Here is a 12,819-nt window from a genome sequence, read left to right on the forward strand (position 1 = left end):
TTTGATCCTTTTTCTCTCCCATTCTCTAAAGGAAAGGTTATCTACTGTGACCAATATTGTTCTTGAATCCTTTTCTCCTATTCTGTCTCCCACCTTTCGCTCGATTTGTGCAAGCCTGTTTTCGGGCTGTTGCTCTGCATTAGAAAATATATCTGAAATATAAATTGACTTATGATCCCCTTTTGAAGAGGAGCAGCCTCCATGTCATTACACATTGGCAGGGTTATAGCTGGTTCTAAGCTATCTCTTTTAATTGAAGACAGCAGATGAAATCGTCCTTGTACATAATAATCCCTTTACACTGTCAAGTGTCCAGGGTTTTATTTCCTAAAGTCATTGGTGTTAACTCATTTTGACTATAACTCCACCTTTAGACTTATACATTTATTACCCTATATTTTGGCATACAAGTTGACCGGAAGATAGATCAACCCTTTTTTAGCCTCATTTTAATGGTTTTATCCACTGTTTAAGTCGACCCCCATTTTTCAGGTTGCCCGGACCTCCCAGGAACAACCCAATTTTTAATTTTTTTTTAAACACCCCAATCGCAAGTAACAAAGCTGTAAAGTAGGTTTTAAAAAACACCTTGGCTCATTGGGGGGGCAGGAGCAACAACAACAACCCCTGGAGCTGGAGTCACTGTGATCCCGGCAGGAGCAGGGACCTCGACCTACCAGGCAGGAGTGGCAACAGCAACCTCAGTGTCCCAGGTAGGAGCGGTTATGGTGGCACCCAGTATTTTCAGTGAATTTAAGGTCTTAAAAGTATATTTGGTGTATATGTTGACCCCCCCACTTTTTTTTAATGATTTTTGAGGGTTTTATGCTGAAATATACGATAATTTGTTGCCATATCTCAATTATATGTTTTGGAATGGGGTGATCTGTCTTTCCAGACAATAATATTCCATTTGTAAATGAAATCTCTTGCTATCCTCTCACCTGCCATGTAGACCAAATTGAGCCCAATCAAGAAGACCCTCAAAAAAGCTACAAGGTTGGGCAGCCAAATAACATTTTTTTTAAATCAGTTAATCGTCGTCCACCCAATGAATAATCCCAAGTTTTTCCATGGAGAATCTTGGCATCTTAAAATTACATATAAATTGCCTGACATGCTTGTTAAGTGCTTTAAAAATACCTGAAGGCATTATACAGGATTGTAAAAACATAATTGGACTGAGTTGAAAAGGATGCCCCTTCATCACTGTCGACCTGTGTTGCCACTTTTAGGGAACAATGCACTTGTAGTACTTTTCAATTCATGCTCCAGGGCCCTTCCAGCATATTGAGTAGAATACATACCCTGGCTTGGTTTAACTGCCCAAAATGCATCTCTCCAGTTGATGAGTTTAATTCCATTTGGCAGAGTTCGGAGACCAAATATCCAGAGGCCAATGGAGATTTGAAGATAAGAGAATGGGGAAATAGATATGAAACCAAGTTTTTGTTCAAGGAAGACTTTTGAGTTTTGCATGTCCGAGCTGACAAAGATGATGTTTTAATGTATAAAAAAAGAAAATCACGCTGGTGACTGGACCAATCTTGTGCTCTCAGAATGTGCAATTGGGTGGAATGAAGGGTGGAAAAACTACCATTTTTTTTTTAAATCTTGCAGGTCTTGTGATTCAATTTTTACAGAACAGCCAGTCGGTGTTCTGCCCTTGCAGCCACAGTATGTAATTAAGAACTAAAAGAAATATGCAGAGGTTAGAAATCTTAAATAAAAACAGAAAATGCTGGCGATACGTAGCTAGAATGGGTGCACCTATTGAGTCAGAGTTGACAGTTCAGATTGGTTACTCTCTCTATGAATGCCATCCTTCTCTGCTGAATTTCTCTACCATTCCCTGCCAAAGAACGATCTGCTGGAGGAACTCAATGGGTCAAACCGAATCAGTGAGAAAGAATTGTCGACATTTCATCAAGACTGAGAGTGCAGAGGGGACATAACCAGTGTCTCCAACATTCCCTGCTTTTATTGCACTAATTATGTGACTGGTTCAGTTCAATTTATAGTTAATGGTGATCCCATAATCCCTGCTAGATAATAATGATTAGGCACTTGTAATGCCTTTTGAGCTCCGCTCCCTTTTTTAAAAAAGAACTCATTGCTTGCCATTCACAAAGCAAATGTTTCTTGTCACTTACAAAATGGTCTGCCTGTTGTCTCAGTGCATAGTGCAGCAGATAAATCCTTCTTTATTTGAGTTGCAAACAGAATTAGGCAGAAGCCCTAATAGTCAGAATACGCATGAGATAGTCTGATCTCGGAAGCTAAGCAGGCTCAGGCCTGGCCAGTACTTTGAGGAAAGACCACCGAGGAACACCAGGTATTGTAAGTTTCTGTGAGGGGTGCTGGACAAAGTGACGACTCTCTGTCTGCCTTATGGTTGAGAAAAGTCAGAATTACATACTAATGTCATATTACATTCTACATGTCATATTACATTACAATAATGGAACCTTTACCTTTGCAAAACACATTCATCAATTCATCAGTGAGAATCTCCTGTGATAGCCATCAATATCCACTTATTTGTCCTAATCTGCTCATGTAGCTTAATGTAAAACATTGGTGGGGAAAGGGAGAAGTCATCTTATTATTACCTTGACAAGATTCAAGCCACATAGAAAGACAAATTGTTATTAAAAGTTGATTGAGCAATGGCAACATCTGGAAATACAGTAGCTGGTGAGAGTTGAGGGAGTTGGAAGCAGGAGCTAACACCTGACTTTCAGTTGCATTGACGATGTGTGTAACATTTGTGTGAATTTAATCCCAATAGCTGTTGTGCTGTCAGAATCACCAGGTCCTCAAATATCCTATTATTCTTATACAAAGAACTATGTGGGATGAGTGGATGACTGTTGATCTGCTTCTCTCCAATCTTAAACCTAGCGCCAGAGACTGAAGCACTTAATGCATGCTGACACTTCAATGCGGCAGTGAGGAAACGCAGTACTGTTGATGGTGACATTAATCAGGTGAATATGCTAGGGCCCTGCATTACCCCTTAGTGAATGAAAAAGATCCTATGATACTGCTTGAAGAATAGAGCATGTGTGTAAATCTCCTGGGCAACATTTATCCAGAGTCAATATTGCTGAAGTAGATCGTCTTATAATTATTTCATTGCAGTGAGTAAATTGAATGCCATAGTTTTTATATTAAAATAATGCAAGTACTAGCAGAAATTATCTTTGCGGCACAGAGGGAATTATTTGCTCCATTGGGCTTCAGACAGCTCTTTGAAAGCTAACCATTGAAGCAGAACGATTTGAATCAATTTTCACCAGGTTGACTCCCAGAAATGATGAGGTTAATTTACGAGGAGAAACTGAGTAGTCTGAGACTACATTCATTGGAATTTAGAAGGATGATGCAGATATTGACGAAGCATTAAAAAAATCTGGGGAGTAAATTTAAGACAGAGATGAGGTGGAATTGCTTTATCCAGAGAGTATTGAATCACCATTTAAATGGCAAACACAAGCAATCTGATACCTAGGTATTCAACTAGATAATTTCATTTGTATAGATGGCCTAGATTATTATCAGCCATTAATGAAGAAATGACAAGATGACTTAGAACATTGGAAAGATTTACCACTAACACTGATAGGATGGGTAAATTGCATTAAAATGAATATCTTCCCAAGGATACAATACCTATTCCAATCGTTACCAATTCACTTAACAGAGAAATACTTCAATGAGCTAAAGAAAATAATAAGGAAATTCTTATGGAAAGGGGGGAAACCGAAGATAGCGCAAGATAAATTAACAGAATGGTACAAACAAGGGGGCTTACAGCTACCAAACTTTAAGAATTATTATAGAGCAGCACAATTAAGATACCTATCAGATTTTTATCAAACAAGGGAAAAAACAGATTGGACTAGATTAGAGCTAGATAAAATAGGGGAGAAGGTACCTGAACATGTACTATATAAGTGGGATGAAAAGCTGGTGCAACATAGGAATTCACCAGTACTGCACCATCTGCTCAACATTTGGAAGAAGATTCACGTAGAAAGGAAAAAAACAAATTACCAACTACCAAAATTAATATTGACGCAAAATCAACTAATACCTTTCACAATAGATAACCTTTCCTTTATAGAATGGGAGAGAAAAGGGATCAAAAGAATAGAAAATTGTTTTTCGGGAAATAATTTATTATCTTTTGAACAAATGAAGTACAAATATGGTATAACTCACGGTACAATGTTTGCATACCACCAACTGAAAACCTACTTGAAGGACAAATTGGGAAGCAGGCTGAGGTTACCAGAAGGAAGCAGTTTTGAATATGTGATTACAGACACATTGATAATGTGGGAACAGTACATGGAACACGGACCTCCACCCCCTAAAATGACAGAATGAGAAGACGAAATGAACTGACCCAGTGTGTAAAAGTAGATGACACAATTTTCTTGTTTATTTTCATTGTGTGATGACATTGTTTAATGGATTTAATGTATCGTATATGTTGAATGTTTAGTGGGTGGGAAGGGGGGGTGGGAAGGAGAGAGGGAAGGGAGGGGGGAAAAGGGGAGAAAATGACACTGTATATTCAAGAGGGAAATGTTTGTGTATTTTGGTCAATATGGTTCATAGGGTGAAAAATAATTTTTTTTAATTCAGAGTATTGGATCTGTGGAATTCTCTGCCCAAGGAAGCATTTAAAACACATTTAGAATTTTGAAGAGTAAGGGAATTAAAGGTTGAGGTACAGATGAGTAGGTGGATCTGAGTCCACAACTAGATCAGCTATGAATTGAATGACAGAGCAGGTTTGATAGGTCATTTGGCTGACTCCTGCTCCTACACCTTGTGTTCTTTCATTCTGATTAAAAATTTCTCCTGGAATGTTTTTCCTTATCTTGTTCTGATAACCAACTTAATTGGAGGGGGGAGGTGATGCAGCAGGTAGTGCTGCCTTACAGCTCCAGTCTCCTGGGTTCATTCCTGTGAAGTTTGACACTCTCCTGGTGACTGCTTGGGTTCTCCTAGCTGCTCTGATTTCCTCCCATATCTCCAAAATGTGCTTGTGGGTTAATCAGTCACTGTAAATTTATTCCTAGTGTGGCAAAATCATCAAGAGGGAACTGCATACTATCCAGGCAAGTCATCTTATAAATAGTATAGCAAGTAGTGCAAAGTTAAAACTAAAGCACTTGGGGGTAATGTTCAAGATAAAAGTCGTGTGTACATCACCTTTTACTCGTGTGAGGTCCATTCAAGAGTCTGATAACAGCAGGAAATAAATTGGCCTTGAATATGGAACGCACGGCCTTCTAGCATTGAATTGTGGCTGGAAACTTTTCCACCTTATTGTCACTTGGCTCAGGTACCAGAGTGTCAAAACTGTGTGACCCGTGAATTGGCTCTCACAAAAGTCAGGTAGGTCTCCAATATCTGTCTGCTTGACCTGGATGTTTCAGCCACCAGAGTTGCCCTTTCAGATTGTGTCATCTTGTTCAGGCTTTTCTGATGTAACTTGCAAGAAGTGAGTTAAATGCTGATGTTTATTACACAAGAGTGTGGTGGGTGCATGGAACAAACTGCTTGAGGAGCAGGTTGAGGTGGGTACTGTTGTGATGTTTAAGAAACATTTAGGCAAATATATCAATAGGATGGGGTTTGAGGGATATGGGGAAAATGCAGGGAAATGGAATTTGAGGATGGGGCATTTTGGTCAGCATAGGCAGGTTGGGCCAAAGGGCCCGATTCCCCTCCTCGTGAATCCATCTACCTCCATTTTTAAAGTACCAAATATTCTGTTTGTTAGGGCAAGGTTGGAGTGTTAGTGTATAGTGAGCAGACAGCACTGAAAGGATATGTGGGAGTGTGGGGATGTCTGCATTCTGCAAGAAGAAATGTTGACAAGACTCTTAAAAGTTCAATGGTTATGCTAGGGCGGTCTTGAAACAAGGTTGGCTCTGTGTCTGCAGCAATGCAGTCGAAGCATGTGCGTGTCCGAGTGTGTTCATTAATGAAGAGAGCTGCTGCCTTCCAGGCTGTTAGCCAATGACGGGCTTCATCAATAGCTCCTTTTGTTGGATCTTAAAGCTTCTGCCAAGCCCTTGATTCAACAGGTTGCAACCAGATTGAGTGTGTCTATTGACTGAAGCACGTCTAAGAGGCTCAGCTGCTGCAGAAGGCTATCAAATTGCCACAGATTTTTCAAGTCAATAGATTCTACCCCACCCCTTCGAGCCCTAAATCCGATCCCATTCCCACAGATTCCATGATTCATAATTCTACTGCCTAAAATCCAGTCCAATGCTGCAGTGCTCTAATCTATTTAGTGAACGCACTAACACAGAGCCAACAACAGTCTTCCAATTTGCTTAACATACTGTCTTTGCTGAGGGACAGTTATTGAAAATATTTATCTCCTCACATCACAGTCAACAGAGTGCTGTTAAAATGTCAGTGACTTTGGTTCAAACCCTCTACTGACTGTAAGGAGTTTGTACATTCTCCTCATGACCTGTGGGTTTCCTCCGTGTTCTCCAGTTTATTCCCACATATCAAAGGTGCATGGGATTTACATGCTGTATCTCAAAAATTTAAAATTCCAGAAATGATGGGTGGAAATGTCAGTGATGACAATTGCTGAATGTGGTCTTTGGGTTGTTTTAAGTTTGACTACAAGTATCTCAAACTCACTGGAAAACATGTTGTTAAGTCAGCAGGAATTTGTTTTTTCCTTCCATTGATTTTCATGCCTTATGCCAAAGATTATTTGGAGACACTTACTGGTCAGATGGGCTGATCCACAACAATGTCATGTGAAGTGGTTATCAACAGGTGGATTAGGTATCTCCTGATATTGGATGCATCCAGTGTGTGGCCAATGGTCTTTCAAGAGACTTTTCAATTCTTCATGGATTCTACTCAACTAGTGGTACACTGTAATTAGACTCTGTTAGGTCTGCTTTGTTCATGAATGAGTGAGACAAACACCAGACTGAGTCGAAATCAGGGTTCTTTGTTCTTTATTACCGGATTGTAACACTTGCAACTAACCATGTTAGTCGGAGAATGCATTCTGCCGTTATCAGCAAAATGGTGATTTTTTATACCCTTGGATACATGCTTAGAACATCATCATATCATTACTTGTCCAATGACTAAAACTGTTGCTATCCTTTCCCTGCTAGCTTCCTGCCTCTCAATCCATCAATGTCTCTCTTATCTTGTAAGTACAAGGATGCATTCACATCTTGTTACAGCCCTGTACAGGGTAACTCCTTACACATTCCCATCTCATGATGTTTTACCTTACAACTCTTAAAGCAGTTCAGCGACAATCAGAGGTCCATTTAACTACTTTTTTTGGATACCCTGCACCTAACCCTAGTAATGCTACACCTTGCACCCTTTGACTTTCTGAAGTGCTTTTGTTTTATTATTGCACTCACGAATGGGTTCACTTGCCTGAATAGCAAAGCTTTTCAAAGCATCTTGGAGCATTATTCAATGTGACTCAATTCATTTTCGAGGTTGAGTTCACCACAACGTCATGAATAAAATTCGCATGCTTGTCAATAACCAGCACAGCAAAACATGACTTATTTGGACTGCGTTCATAATGCTCCCAAACAAAAAAGTGCACGAGAAATTTACCAGGTCACGCAGCATCTGTCGGAAGTAAATGTAACCAACATTTTGGGGCCTCAGCCCTTCATGAAAAGCAAAAAAAGCAGCAAGTGTCTGAATAAAAAAGGTGGTGGAGGAAAGGAGAGGAAGAGGGGGTGGGGGGAGTGCAGGCTAACAGGTAAGAGGCCATGAGTGGATGTAGTGGGAGAACAGAAGAAAAAAGCAGAGAAGCAATGGGGTGGGGGAAGCGCTCTCAATGGACAGGGAAGGGGATGGGGAATGAAAGGAAAGATCAATGCTGTTTGGGTGTCCTTGGCACTGAAAGATATTCATTGCAATTTATTTTTTTACGTTCAACCCAATATTAATAAACGCAGTCGATGGAAATGTCCAGACATTCCACTTTCTGCAGTAACGATTCTCTCACTTGTCTCTGTGTGGAACCTTGTCCTCAGAGGCTCCTGCGAAGGTTTGTTCAGTCCAGAGACCCCTCCTGCAGTTGTATTCATTGTTTAGAAGTCTCCATGACGAACTGACAAATCTCTTGGCAGACCACTCACTGCCCACACCCATACAGCATAGTTACTGAGAGAACACACAAAATCCTGTGTAAGTACTGAATCATTGCACAGGGATATCTTGTTCTAACCTTGGAAAGGAAGTGGATTACTCAAAGGAAAACTGTGCTAGTGTAGGCAGTGGAAATACTGTGCTAATGAAGTCAACAGTCATATATCTGGTGACTCAGGGGATCTCCTTCTTGGATCCCACAGGATCTAAGTAAACTCAACACCATTTTATTTTGAAGGTTGTAGATAGGTCTGATCTCCCTTCCTAAGGAAGGTTATAGTTCAAGGTATAATACAACAAAGACTCACCAGATTAATTGGTAGGAAGAATTCAGAGGTGATCTCAAGCAGTGAATAGCTCATTCTGCTTCTGCTGTACTTTTTTGAAGATTTCTTTGACTATACTTGTTTAACTGGCCACGTGCCAAACTTTGATTTGTGGCTCGCACTCTGCCCTAAGATCCAAACAGTTGGAAGTTGGAGCAGAAGGTACGGAAACCTGAAGTCCAATGTCTCTAGGTTCAAGAACAGGTTTTTTTTCCCAATTGCCATCAGGCTCTTGAACATCCCATATTATCATAACTATAAATTACTCTAGAAAGTGTAGCAGTTAGCTAGCACAACGCTATTACAGTGTTAACGACTGGGGTTTAAATCTGTCTGTGAGGAATTTGTATGTTCACCCCGTGTCTGCGATGGTTTCCTCCCACCCTCCAAAAACCTACGAGGTTTGTAGGTTAATTGGTGTATTTTGGCAGTGCAGGCTCATGGGCTGCAAGGGCCTGTTTCGGTGCTGTATGTCTAAATTAAAATTAAACTAATCTGTCTCGCTGCTAAACAGCACATTTTTGCACTACTGCGACCTAATCTGTCCTTTATCTTTTTCTTTTGTGACACAATGTGGTTATTTAATTTATTCCAATTTTTTGTCAGTGTGTTTTACAATACCTATGTAACTGCAGCCAGTAAGAATTTCAGTGCATCTGCACGTTGTACTTTTGAGTCTGACAATAAACTCTCATTTCAACAGTCATCTCATTCGAAGCTATCGAGTGCACATTTGTTGCTTGTCCCTCATTCTTTATACTAAGGCTCAAACTAAGGTTCCATCCATTGAAGGCATCTGTATTGGAGGATTTAAACCATGTTTTTGCTCCTGCAAGGCTGAGAATCAGTAACCTGCTTGAGACTCAGCAGACATAAGCTAAATTCCACCATTGGGCCAGAGATGCAGTTATCTGACAAAAAGACATCTGTGTACCAAGAACATTTAACCTTCCTGCTTGTTTTGGTCACAGTCTTTCAGGCAGAGACCTAACCTTGACGCAAAATAAACCATTGTATTCAAAGTGATAAGCTGAAAGTTGTGTTATTCGATAGAAGCCTAGGCATGCTAGCTTGCTTGCTTATCTTTTTTGTGCTGGGAATAGGTGCTTGGGTAAGCAGTTTTTGGGTAATATAAGCCATGGTCCCGCTGCTGAAGTTTGAGACTCTCCGCGAGGTGGCAACATCTCTCTGCAAGAAGAAGAACCTCTAGAGTCCAGCCAACTTCCCGGTCGGGGAGGTGGAGAAGCTGCTACCGGTGCCCTGACAACCTACTACAAGTGTGCAGTCGTTGCCTCACGTCGGCAGTTGGGACCAGTCCAGGCATTGATAAGTATAATTGGGAAGGGCTTGCATATTGTAGTTTGATATCAGCTTTAGATTTAGTAATAAAGATTTGTATAAACTGAAGTGCTCTCAGCGTATGTGTCTATTTTCTTTCGGTAGCTCAAACACTGTGACCAATCTAAAACGAACAAAGTGAGAGGTACAAGTTTACCCAGGACAGCATCTATGTGAGACATTGCCTCAAGAAGGCAGACCCTCTTCTCACTGCTACCTTTGGACAGAAGGTACAGAATCCTGAAGAACAACATCTCTAGCTTCAAGAACAGTTTCTTTCCAATGGCTATCAGGCTCTTGAACCTCCCCTTGGTACATTGATTAGGAACAGCTCCAACACCACAAATGGACCATCAACACTATCAAAAGTCACTTTTTTGGCACTAGAATTATTGTGAGTATTTATTATCTTATGTGTTTATTGCCTCTTTTAATTTAATTCAATTAATTTGCTATTATAGTTTTATTTACAAAGTACCTGTTCATCTGAAGCAAATAAGAATTTTGGTGCATATGTACATTATACATTATACAATATAAATGGCAATAACTCATTAATTATTATTATTGAGGTGGAGTTGTGCTATTAAAGGTCTTTCACATATGCAGACAAATGCATCATCTATTCTGTCACAAGAATGCAGAGCACACAGCATGGGAACGCATCCTTTTGCTCCCACCAGTCCATGCCAACCACCCATTTACACTAATCCTACATGAATCCTTTCTTTATTGTCCCCACATCCCCATAAGATCCCGCAGATTATTTCCACTCGCATTGTGGGCAATTTAAAGTGGATAGAACCCACATACATTTGGGGTGTGAGAGGAATATGTAGCACCCGAGGGAAACCCACACAGCTACAGGGAGGCCATGAAAACTCCACACAGACAGCACTTAAGGTCAGGGCCTAATTCAAGTTCCTGTCGCAGTGAAGCAGTTGCTGCTGTTGTTCTGAGCACAAGTGCAGGCATATCCTGGCTGTTATTTATCCCGTAACCACAATGTCAGGATTTCATTCATTTGTGAGACCTTGCTGTGCACAAATTGGTGATTGCATTTCCAATACTGTATAATATGAAAAAATTAAACCTATCACGATATAGTGTTGTGTACTTTGGGACTTTGTGAAGGACACAGGAGTAGTTTTAACAGTTTTTTAAAGACAGATAGATACAGTTGAAATTGGGAAAGGTTCAAAATGATCTCCACTTCATCATGGATGATTTTGTTCCAATTACAATCTTTTTATCCAAACAATGTTTGCTGATTTACTATGTGAAACAAGTAAGGATAAATCACTTGATTCAATAATTGATATTACTGCACTTGATGAGACTAAACCTGGTGTGTTGCAATTTACTGTATTACAAGCCCCTGTGTTTTTTTTTGGAGTGTTACTTTGAGGGTTGGTGCAGAGTGAAAAACATTCACAGCTCAGAGATAGAAAGGGAGATTATAAGCAAAGTAATGCTCTGGAAGATGACAAGAAAACAATGGTGTTTATTCAAGAGAAAAACAAATGGGGTACTTGAAGAGGCAAGATTGATTAATGAGCAACCAAAGATGGGGTGACTTTGTGTGAAATGAACAATTTTGCTTGTTCCCTTTGTTAGGAGATGTATTGACCTACCAAGACCATCATAATAGTCATTTTGATTAATCCACATCTGGGTAAAGGAAGCAGGAGGATTCCTGCATTTGGATAGTGGCCATTCTGATGGTCATTTAATTTCATCTGACCTGTGCCTGGATTCTGGAAGCATTGTGGAAGTCACATGTTTTGTTTCCCCAACGCAAGGAAGAGGGGAGTTGTGACAATCATTTGTATGAAAGGACATTTCTCTGGAAGAAATTCCACAAGGATTTGTGAGTTTTTAGCAGTCGAATCACACAGTCTCCCTCTCACCTCCTTCTTAATCACTTCTGTACATCAGTTTAAAAGTCTGAGTTTCAACATCGGATTTCTAAGACTGAACTTTAAATTGAGTTTCTAGAACTGTGCCGAAGCTGCAATGGTTTGGCGCGCGCGCACACACACACACGCACACGCACACGCACACGCACACGCACACGCACACGCACACGCACACGCACACACACACACACACACGGTTAAGTTGTTATATTATTAATAGTTATTAATAAATAAATTGTTTTTAAAAATAAGTCTTGGTGAATTCCTGTTGCTGCTGGTCTGTGACATACACCTGACACAATCAAAAAGGAAATATGCGCACACAGAGACTGAACTTGAATGCTATCAATGTTCAATAGATGGTTTGTGGGGCTGCAGGTTTGCTGTTTGAGATAAGACTGAGGAGACTTAGCCTGTATTCTTTAAAATTTAGGTGAACGAGTTTTCATTAACACTTACAAAATTCGGCTGGGGTCAATGATCCAGATGTGAGGAGAATATTTTCCTTGACAAATGCAAATACTGCATTTGTATCTGGGAGGGATGAATAATGGAAAATGGAGGGAGATGAAGGAAACAGAAAGAGAGAGGGTGGGGGCAAACACAAGCTCTTGAGAAAAGACTGTAGATTTTATAACTTGAAAACCTCCCTCCCCTTCATCTTCATTGGCTGCTGCTGTGGCTATGATATTTTCACTATGACCCTATACTCTGTGTAATCTTCCCCTACTACCTTGTACTTCTGAATGCATGTTAAAGTTGTCTTGCTGGACTGCTTGCCAGATAAACCCTTCTCATTGTACCATGTATAAGTGACCAGAAACAGACCCATTAGTTCAAGAACACCATAAAATATTGGAGCAGAAATAGGCTAAGCAGCCTATTGAAACTGCCACGCCATTTAATCATGAGCTGATCCATTGCCCCACTGCCCGACCTTCTCCCCATAACCTTTGATGCCCTGGCTCATCAAGAAACTATGAGACAAGACAGAAAAATAGTATCTGTTAAGAAGACCAGGTACAGAAAAGGTGGAAGTGGAGATC

This window comes from Narcine bancroftii, chromosome 5, assembly GCF_036971445.1.
Source record: "Narcine bancroftii isolate sNarBan1 chromosome 5, sNarBan1.hap1, whole genome shotgun sequence".
NCBI classification, from domain to species: Eukaryota; Metazoa; Chordata; class Chondrichthyes; order Torpediniformes; family Narcinidae; genus Narcine; species Narcine bancroftii.